At 34.3% G+C, this 11,482-nt stretch overlaps 2 long non-coding RNA genes across 2 annotated transcripts; one reads left to right on the top strand and one right to left on the bottom strand.

Moving 5' to 3' along the window:
• Positions 1–4,523: 4,523 nt before the first annotated feature.
• LOC115705124 (uncharacterized) lies at positions 4,524–6,970 on the bottom strand. The gene is made up of 2 exons (XR_004009391.2): positions 6,527–6,970; positions 4,524–5,022 (listed from the first exon to the last, which is right to left on the bottom strand). It is a non-coding gene; the product is annotated as an uncharacterized LOC115705124 (long non-coding RNA).
• A 2,585-nt stretch (positions 6,971–9,555) lies between these two features.
• LOC115708123 (uncharacterized) lies at positions 9,556–10,194 on the top strand. Its single transcript, XR_004009821.2, has 2 exons — positions 9,556–9,825; positions 9,950–10,194. It is a non-coding gene; the product is annotated as an uncharacterized LOC115708123 (long non-coding RNA).
• The last annotated feature ends 1,288 nt before the right edge of the window (positions 10,195–11,482 follow it).

Genomic DNA, 11,482 nt, shown 5'->3' with positions numbered 1-11,482 from the left:
TTCTGATGCATACTCCATGCATCCAACCCAAGCTTTACTTTAACCAATGCCCTGGAAAGAACATAACACTTATCCAAGGTGCAAGTAAACTATGTTGTAGATTATCATATCAGTTAAACCCTCTGTGTACTAATAAATCTAGGAATATATATTTAATCACATAATCTTGATTACTTTCCACTGTGCTGACGACACGATAAACAAGAATATAAATGTGATATGGATTTGGATGAATTTATAAATCAAACAAATATATAAATGATAACATGAACCAAATGACACACAAATAGGTGATGAAAATACTTCTGTTTCTTTATTGATATTTAAAAGATAAAGATTACATTGAAATAGAGTTTTATTTAGGGCATAAAACCCAACAGAGGCACCTATCTCGCTATAGGAAGGCATATTCCTGGTACCTTCACTAATCAGCTCCAAATACCTTTCAATGAGATCCACTGCTATGTCGCGTCAGCTCTCTCAGAAAGAAGCTGACATTCAAATGATGTTGGTTGTTGAAGTTCACCTTGTCACCAAGAACTGCGATTGTCAAATGAGCGTTATGTCTTCACACACAGAAATGACGGGATTTACATAATCAACCTCGGTAAGACATGGGAAAAGCTCCAGCTCGCTGCTAGGGTTATTGTTGTTATTGTGTTCATGTACCTAGCAAGATGCTCAAATGAGATTCACTTTGCAGCATATCTAAATTCACGTCAGCATTGACCCATTAAAAGCGATTAAATCACAGTTGTATGATTTTCAAATAATAACCGTATTTATTTACGTGGGGCGTAATTAAGGCCCATAATTTTGGGTAAATATTGTTGTGGGATTCGTATCTGATTGTAATTAATTGCCACCGTATGTCACTATAAATAGGGGCAGAATGTACAGAAAAAGAGACGGAAAATCCTTTAGAAAAAAGAACCCTAGTTTGTATCAGAATAATCTTAATAAGACTGACTCGTGGACTATGCAGAGTTATCTACAAAATCACGTAAGAACTTGGTGTTTTTTTTATTTATTATTTTTTCTTAGATTTCAACTAATTTCTGTGTTGATCCTATCACGAAAATAGGCTAATTATCGTTAACAAAAATTCGCGTTAACAGTTTAGTGCTTTCATTGAGAGCTTACGTGAAAAAAGCTTAGAAAAAATCCCTCCTAACCAAAAGAAAAACTTTTCTCCATGGCTGACAACGGGAAAAATGATAATAATCAACCTGAAGGACTACTCACCGTCCTGAAAAAGAGTCGGCGGGCTCACGAAGGCCTCCCAACTCACAAACAACACGATCTACACGGTCGACACGTTCAAGGAGGACCCAGCCTAAAGGTGGCCAAAACCCAAAAATTGGGAATGAAATACCCAACATTGACGGTGGCGACACTCCTAGAAGTGGGGGTTTTTATGACCCCAACATGTATGTTCCGTTAGTTAAGTTGGGAAATTGTCAACTCAAGTGACAATTGGAGGAGGTAAACTGACAAAATGTTGAGTTGGAACGGGAGGAAGTCCATGCCAGGGCGGCTCAAGGTCTTCCATTTCTTCTGGTAAGTCAATGTATCATCCTTGTCTGTGTCAGAGATAAGAACATGTGCTTCATATTCATAGCGGACATGATGTCTCACAATCCTCCTACTATGACAATGTACTGGGATTTCCTTTTCAAGAACTATGGTAACCGCTATCGGTCGTTCAACTAATGGTGCTAAAATTACTGGTTTAAAAATCTCATCTCTAATTTCCTCAATTTCCCTGTAAATATCTTACAATCATACACACTTTAGTTTTAGGAATAAGTTTTCCAGTCTTCGGTTTAAGAACATGAGCAAGATAACCCCACATACAGAAATGTTTCAGACTGGGTTTTGTCCCATTCCATAATTCTATTGGAGTATTACTTGTGCTCTTTAAGGGTATTGTATTCAAAATGTGGGTAGCCTCTAAAAGTGTGTATCCCTAGAAGTTTAATGGCAATGATGAGTAACATATCATCAATCTGATCATGTCTAACAAGGTCCAATTTCTTCTTTATGTAACACTGTTCTGTTGAGGTGTGCTATAAGTTGGGATAAGATCCCTTCTTTCAGCAAGTAGTCTTTAAATTCATAAATACTCTCCACCATGATCTGATCAAAGTGTCTTTGATGATTTACCTAATTGCTTATTAGCCATATCCTTGAAGTCGTTAAACTTTCTAAAAGTTTCAGACTTCTTGGCCATTAGGTGAGTATGACCGTATCTATAATAATTATCTATAAAATTGACTAAGTATTCATAACTACTTTGAGCTTGAATATTAATAGGCCTGCACACATCAGTGTGAATAAGCTCAAGTTGTTCTTGTTGGAAATATTTTACCAGGATCTAGATTTACAACTAAGTATGTTTGATTAACAACCTAATATGAATTCTAAAACAATGAAATTAAACACATATAAAGTTTAAGAAAACCTTACATTGGGTGCAGCGGAATATTATGACTCCTTCCATTCAGATCTCTAGCCCTTGATTCCTTTCTGTAGCAGAGCATAATCAAGATCTGAATCTGGATCTCTTTCTTTACTTCTTGTTGGTGCTGATTTTCCATAGTCTTACATACTATGATTGAGGTACCACTTGATGTGTGTGGGCACAACTCATTCACTCAAGTGTTTCGAAATTTAGAGAGAATAAAAGAGAGAGAGGGGCCTGTAGCTTTTCTGAAAGAAACTGATGTTCAAAGTTGTGAGTTTCCTGAAGCCAACACTTTCTATTTATAGAATACCTTCTAGGTTTAGGTTAGAATTGTATGGCATTAAAATAATGAAAACTATAAATGGTAATTTCTCGTGCATGTGGCCGGCCATACAGAGGGAATTGGGCCTCACTTTGCAACTTTCCCATTTTGTTATTTCTCATTCTCATTTTCTCAAAAATACCAATTTTCCAATTTTAACCTTTTTAAATGCCGATTCTAATTATTTAATAACTTAAAAATAATTATTAAATAATATTGCCATTTAATATATTTATTAATTTAGACATATAAAGTCTCTTAATCAATAAATAAACCTAGAATCTCTTTTCTTTACAATTTCGCCCTTGCTTAGTGAAAATTCATAAAGTAGACATAGTCTAACTTTAGAATTATAATTGATTAATTGAAATCAATTAACTGAGTCTTACAAGCAGTATGGTCTCAACTAGTATGGGGACCATGGGTCTATATAACCGAGCTTCCAATAAGTCGAACTGAATTTACCAAGTAAATTCCCTAACTTATTAATTCCTTGTTGAATCCACACTTAGAACTTGGAATTGCACTCTCAGTCATATAGAACGCTCTATATGTTCCATGATATAGACACGTCATTAGTTATCCATTGTTATAACCCTAATGTGATCAGTGACCTTCTAATAGATGATCTACATTTAAAAGGCACTAAGTTACCGTTACACCTTCAATGTATTTTATCCTTAAAACACTTAGCTCCGTATAAATGATATTTCAGCAAAGTGAAATGAGATCTCCACCATTTATCTCTGTTTAGCCAAGCTCGAAGGATATCATCGTTTCACTTCTAAATTCCTATAGAAGTTATAGATTCCATATTTATGGTAGCGCTCCCACTCAATTATACTATCATGTTCCCAAAATGTACGTATCACCCTGACCCAAAAGTAGGCTTAACTAACAAATCAAAGAACATGTATAGTACTCTTGAGATCGAACCTAACCATATTAGGATTAAGCTCATTTGATTTAGGATCAACAGGTGATATTGAATTATATAGATATTACGGTAAGTTTTAATATATCTAATCAAAGTTCAATATCGGTCCCTTCCGATGTATACTCCATACATCCGATACTGGTAAACTTTGCCAATGTCTTGGAAAGGACATAACACTTTTCCAAGGTGTAAGAATACCTATCGCTGATTATACCATGTCAGTCTAAATCCAGTGTTCTGACAAATCAGGGAATAAACTTTTGAACATATAATTAAGATTATATTCCACTGTGCTGACAGCACTATAATCTTTAACAAATTCATATGTTCTGGACTTAAAAAGAATTCATACATTATATACATATAATCATGAAATAAATCATGTGAACCATGCAACATAAAATGTTATTTCTGATCTTTATTAATATTTAAATCTGATTATATTGAAATGGGTTTTATTTAGGGCACAAAACCCAACAGTTCTTTGGCTCTATTGCCTTTTGTAGAAAAGGGTCTTTGTGCCATCTTGCCTCCTAGACAAGATTCTCATATCGGAAGAGTTCCAACTTTTAGTTCTCTCAAAGGACTATCCTTTATTAATCGATTTATTCTTTCTAGGATAATATGGCCTAAACGTAGATGCCATAGATACCCTTCATCATCATCAGAAACTTTTTGCCTCTTATTTTTGTTGAGGCAATGTTACTTTAAACAATTTATTTATCAAAATTAATTGATCACTTGGTCTGAGCACATAAAGTCTGTTACTTTATTTTGCATAATAAATTGGCATTCCATACTTAGAATTAATAATCTCATTATTAATAAAACTTAAACGGACTTTGCCAACAAACTTGGCAGACACTTGTGTTCCATTGCCCACTCTTATGGTCACCTTTCTATTAGCCAGTGTCTTTGATAAATCAAGTATTTACATTAAAGAATAAATATTATTATTTGCTCCTGAATCAATAATCTATGAAGATTGTTCATCTTCCACTAATTTAGCTTCAAGAATAAATAAATTGAATTTACTTTTCTTAAGCTCGGAGAGATACTTAAGACAGTTTCTCGTCCACTATTTCATCACGATATAATAGAAACACTTGCCTTTCACCTTTCTTGTCCTTGAACTTAAGGCTGACTTTGTTCTTCTTGGCTTTAGGTGCCTTTGCCTTTCGGCTTGAGCTTGCCACTGCTGTTGTCATTACCATCCTATTTCATTTTCTTATCCAAATAAGAAGGAGAGTTGGACTTTGTTTCAACATTGTTTGACTAATCTTTCTTGGAATTATCCTTCAGAGACAAGGTTGATAAATTACATTTTTCAGTAAAAATTTCATGATTCTGTAAAACACTTATACTACTATATATAGTAACAAAAATAAATGACCAAATTATTTAAAAGATCAAAGTTATATTAGTATTGAAAAAAATAAAAGTGCAATCACAAATACATTGTTTGTTGGTAAGACTATGCAATTCTTTACATAATTGACAAGATTGTTAAAAGAAAAAAATTAGTGTTTATCACCACAAGACACAATCATTCATGTTAGCTACTTCTATTGGTGGAAGGGATCCTCATCTATTCTATTTCTTCTACCATCAGTAGAGGTGACTACTACTTTTTGGATTGAGTAATTAGTTTTATGGTTTATTCCTATTAAATCTCAGCTTTAATTTTTAACTTCTCTAACAAGATCAAACATATATAGACTTTTTAAAAGAAGTAATAACATATATATACTCATTACTTATATATATATTACTTGTAGATGAATCCTATCTATACAAGTGTATATGTATAGAAAGGACCATATATACAAGGAGTCATTAATTAATCAAAATAATAACAATTTCAATAATAATTAACCTGTGTATGCCTAGGTTAATATCATACTGATAATTGAAATATTAAAGTTCCTAAAAGATTTCTCATCAAATAATCGTAAGAATCACGTAAAGTTAATAACTACTAACAGACATATATCAAATTACACATAACACACAACTTAATTATATTTGTATATATGAACATCTTCATATCATAAAACTCTGCTATAAATATAAAAAATAACACTTCAATAAGCAAAACCTGAGAATTTGAAGAAGTTAAATCAGAGAAGCAATTACGAGCATCAAATTGGTATTCTACAAAAAAGTTCCACTTCTTAGAACTGTTTATTTGATAAGTTCGATCATGTTAGAATAGTATACTTATACTAACTTTTAAAGAGAGGATAACTCTTAATCTGACAAATCGAATAACATATATATATAATGACTCAGCACTAATATATCAATAAGTTTAACACGTAGCAAAATATGAGATAAAATAAAAAATTTATCATCAAATACTTTGAAAACTCTAGTAACAAATATTCAGAAATTATGAAAAATAAAAAATTTAGCATTGTAACACCTAACACGTATCTGTTGAGTAAATTATCTATATTTTTTTTTTAGCTTTTTCTTTTAAAGAAAAAATTACCAAACATGCATCAGTCTAAAAAATTCAAAAATAAAAAACTGATATTAAAATATGTGTAAAGGAAGATAAATTTCATCAAAATAGTAACAGGGTGTAAATTTTATTTATGAAAAAAGTTGAAAAAGAAATAAGTTAGGGATTTCACATTTATGTGTACAGATAGAGAGAAAGAGATGTAAATAAATTAGGGATTTGAAAAAAAAAATTGAAAAATATGGATAAAAAATTAGGAATTTTACATTTATACGTACATATAGAGAGAAAGAGAGGTAAAGGAATTAGAGATTTTGAAATCAATAAACATACCTGTTATTAATAAAAAAGATGAAATGTGTGCATATCGAAGCTATGGATTTATATAAGCATAAATCTAAATCAATCCCAAAGGTGTGCATAAGATAATATAAATACACTTTATTTATTAATTTATATATATTATGAAAAAAGCACAGAGAAAAGAAAAAGAGATCAATCTGATGTTAGTAGTGTGGTTAGAGAGAAAGAGAAGAAGAGGAAGAGAATGAAGTTTATGGGAGCTGGCATAGTTATTCAAAGAATAGATACAATTGTTGGCACAACACTGTGGCTAGTTTATGATCTCTCCTTGCAGAAGGAATTATCAGAGAGAAGAAAGATGAAGAGTTATAAGTTGAATTAGTCAGCAAAATAGCCAAATTGTTAATATCTAATTTTGAGGAGAAAAAGGAAGAGTTAAAACTTGACTTATGACCAGTCAACAAAATGGAAATATTGTCAACATCTATTTGTAAAGGGTAAAATTGTTTGTAAAATTATGACATATATTTTTATAATAGTAAGATATAATATAAATATATTTTTAATTAATGAATATAAAAAAGAGATATTTCTCAATTTATAAAACAAAAAAAAAAAACAACAACAAACATTATGTGATAATTAGGGATAAGTTGAAATATACCTATTTTTTTTCATTAGTTAACAAAAAATAGCCTTATTTTAAATTCAATTGAAATGTACTTTTTTATAAGTCCATTACCGATTATACCCTAATGTTCAGGGAAGTGAGGAATGTTTTTTTCATTCGGATATAATAAATAAAAGAGAGGCCCGATTTTATCTGGGCTGCGGAAATTTTATCTAGGATTCTGGAAGATGCCCAGCTTTCGAAGACCATCAGTGGGATAAGGCTGAGTAGGGGAGGCCCGATTTTATCTCATATCTTCTTTGCAGATGATCTGATCCTTGTTGGTAAAGCCAACTTAGAGGAAGCCAAGGGTTACTGGGACTGCCTTGAAAAATTCTGCACCTGGTCAGGTCAAAAGGTTAATAAAATGAAGACCTTAATTTTCTTTAGTAAGAACACTCCCAATGGTATGAAACAGAGGATTAAGGACCTGCTGGGAATCAGATCGCCGGAAGGAAAAGTTCAATATTTGGGGCTCCCTCTTTTCAGATCTAGACAAAAAGATGCTGATTTTAATTTTATCCTAGATAACCTCACTGAGAAATTGCATGGTTGGAAGGCCAAGACGCTCTCGAAAGCGGGGCGAGCTACTCTTATAAAGTCTGTAGGTTTGGCTCTCCCTCTGTACGCTATGCAAACCACTAAATTATCTAACAGGCTTGCGACAAAAATTGATGGTTTGGTGCGTGATTTTTGGTGGGGCTCGGAGAAGGGAAACCATGGTCTGTACCTAAAAGCCTGGGATAAACTATGTCTCCCTAAGTCTCTAGGAGGGTTAGGATTCCGGAAATCTAAAGAAATGAACCAGGCTTTCCTCGCTAAATGGGGATGGAACCTTCTAACAGGCAACCAATCTTTATGCTGTCGTATTCTTGAAGCCAAATACCTGAAGGGTAAGTCTTTTCCTGAGTGTGATCCGAAGGCGTCAGACTCGTGGTTCTGGAAAAACGTGACAAAGGCCAGAACTATCATTTCTAAGGGTGCCTGTAAGCGCGTGGCTGATGGTCAGGATACGCTCATATGGTCTGACCCCTGGGTTGCACAACTAAAGGGATTCACTCCCATTTCTAATGGGCGGATTTTGAATAGGGAATCAAAGGTTGCTGAATTACTTCAGTCTTATGGAGGATGGAACATCCAAAAACTTAACAGTTTTTTCAACCAGGAAACAGTCTCTGCTATTTTGAAAGGGGGTAGCCCTACTGACATGGGCAAGGATACCTGGTTCTGGACCTTGGAAAGTAACGGCCAATTCTCCTGCAAATCGGCTTATAGAGCCCTGGCTGAGGAACGAGTGAGTCCACGCGAGGTGGCCCCCTCTTTATGGAACAAACTGTGGAATAGTAAAATCCCTGAGAGACTCAAGTATCTTTGGTGGTGTATTCTATCCAAAGCTCTTCCAATTCGCTCGATAATAGGTAGGAGGTTCCCGATTGAGAATGAGTGCTGTCCTCTGTGTGGATCGGAAACTGAAACTATGGAGCATCTTTTCCTTTCTTGCAACTTTGCCTTCCACCTTTGGCGGTCCTCTCCTTGGGGCATCTTCCCTATCTGTGACACCGGTATTCGAATGTGGGACTGGGTAAAATTCTTATGGGATCTTGGGAAGAAAGGTATAAATGAACAGGAAGTTTTTCTCTATGCATCGATCATGATTGACGCGATTTGGAGGACTCGAAATGAAAAGGTACATAATAATTGTCCTGCTGATATTTTAAAAAGTATTGACACCGTTCGATTTTCTTTTGCAGATCATCATGCTTACTTGCTCCCTTGCCCCATTCCGTGTCCGAAGGAAGTTTGGCGCCCTCCACCGCTGGATTGGGTGAAACTGAATTGTGATGTAAGAGTGGGATTGGATAGCATGTGTGCGGCAGTGGTTGCAAGGGATCACGTTGGCAAGGTGATCTGGGTGGTTACTTCTAAGCTGGATTTCTCAAACGCTCTCTGTGGGGAAGCGATGGCGTGCTGTCTGGCCCTCCAAGAAGCAAAAGCTCGCGGGGTCAAGTTTCTTATTTTGGAAAGTGATTCGAGAGTGGTGATCAACGCTCTTAACGGACAGGATTCCCGGTGGGAGATTGATAACTACGTCTCTTTTTGTAAAATCACCTCCCCTTTATTTTCTGGTTGTACTTTTGAATTTGTTAGTAGACAATGTAATTTTATGGCCCATAATGTGGCCAAGTGGGCCTTTTCCCATCAGAAGTTCGGCTTTGTGCCTCTTTCCTCTATGCCCGGAACTATATTTTGTAATGACCGCAAGGTCTGACGGTTTTTAATCTAATGCATGCACGCTTTTCTTCAAAAAAAAAATATATATATATAGGAAGAAAGGTAAAAGTGAAATGGGTTAATAAAAAAAAATAAAAAAAAGGATATATGTGCAATTTCTACTGATAATTATGTAGCTAAGCCTTGTAAGTTGGAGTAGTATCTATTGGGCCGAGTACAAAGCTGAGCAGAAAAGCAAATTCACCGAGGCCCAACTTAAGGCGGTTCAAAGTTGTCATTAGGGTTTCTTTTCTTGACCTATAAATATTTCCGAGGCCTCACAGCATAACCCCTCGCGTCACATTTGGTTTCTCGGCAGACCTATCTTTCTTCTGAAACTCTAGGGTTTGGAAGCGAACTTCGTGTCATCTTCACCATGAGGGCTAAGGTTAGTTGTACTCTAAAGATCTGTATTGGTTATTAAATGTAGATCTCTTTATTACCTGTTTGTTGCTTGATGTTTGGTTTTGATTCTATTTTGTTAATTTTTGTTTTTATATTTGTTGTGACAGTGGAAGAAGAAGCGTATGAGGAGACTAAAGAGGAAGCGCCGAAAGATGAGACAGCGATCCAAGTAGATTTCTTAATAAAGAAGTGATGTTTTCCCCTTTTTGTCGTTAAATTTCGGATGTTTTGCAATGTTTGTTTTTAAATTAGTACTGATCAAAGAGTAATAGTAGTATGTTTATTTGAATACATTTTCTTATATGCAGACAGTTTATCTATCTTAATGTGAGTTATTGATAGTTTTAAACCATTTTAATTCTCGAATCTCGTATTTCTGTGATTTTTTATGCGTAGATGTTGATTCATGTTCATGTGGATCATTGTTAAGTTACACCAAATCTTATTGGTTGTTGATAATAGGTTTGAGTTGATTGCTGTGATCTTAGGGAATGTGTTTGTTCTTCTTGAACTATATTTTCCGTTCTTCGCTACTTTGTTACGATGCTGATCTAAGTTTGAGTTTTGTTAATAACGTTTATTTTTCAGTGACTTATTTTAATGATTCAAAATTGTTTTTTATAAATAATTGAAAATTAGTGTTCTGATGATGTTTTATTCATAATTGGTTTTCTTGTTCTAGCCCAATAGATGTTGAGTGGTGTTGATTTTTACGAGAGTTTCGAACCTCTTCTGGGTTCTAAGCTGTATTTAGTTTGAATTTGACAATTTCAATATTGGGTCGACTCTTGTTTTATAATGTTAAATAAGTTATCTTGCCTATTTTAGCTAATCCTATTAAACCTGTAGTTTAATGGTGGCAAGTAGTAGACGAAAATTTTAGAGTTTGTTTGAGCTGAGATTATAGTGGCAAGTTTAATATAGTTTTGTTGAATGAGCTTAGTCTATGCATTATAGTAGATGTGGGTTTTGAGTTATTAAAGATGGATCGTGTGTTGTGTTGGGGCTCCGTGAGCCGAGATAACTAACTCACTTCTCAAGCCGTATCTTGTTTGTTCTGGAAACACGTCTGTTGGTAGTTTTGGATGAATTTGTTTGCAAATTTTAATATTTTGATATAAGCTGAAGCTAAAAGGTCGTGTAAGCTAAATAATCGATGAAATTTTATTTGAGATCTTATTTAAAGATTAATCCATCTTATCCGTTTCCGTTAACCATATATGAAAAATAGACTACTCAAATCCCAGGGAGAATTTTCTAACATTTTGTTTTAGAGTGTTGACAACTGTCTTGTAAATTATTGTTCAATGATTTTTTTCTAAATCGTAGGATTTTGAGTTTGAAGTCTAAATCCAATGAGCAAATACAAAAAGAGTAATCAGTTTACTAGAATATGCGTAATCTGTCTCATTTATCATCCCCTCCAACTCATAGGTGGGTAAGGATTTGTGGTTTGGTATGACGTGCTATGAAGTGTTGTGGCTTAGTGGGCTATTCACAAGCTACTAGAAAAACTACTGCACATTAAGTTTCGAAAAGAAAGCCTCAATTCATGTTAATCCTATTGTGCTAATGGCCAGAGTTTTATATTCGAACTTGTTGCTACAGCTGGAGACAAGCTTGTTTTGAGGAAGACCATA

Source organism: Cannabis sativa, chromosome 1 (assembly GCF_029168945.1).
Source record: "Cannabis sativa cultivar Pink pepper isolate KNU-18-1 chromosome 1, ASM2916894v1, whole genome shotgun sequence".
Taxonomy (NCBI): Eukaryota; Viridiplantae; Streptophyta; class Magnoliopsida; order Rosales; family Cannabaceae; genus Cannabis; species Cannabis sativa.
This window is presented reverse-complemented; position numbering and strand designations above follow the sequence as displayed.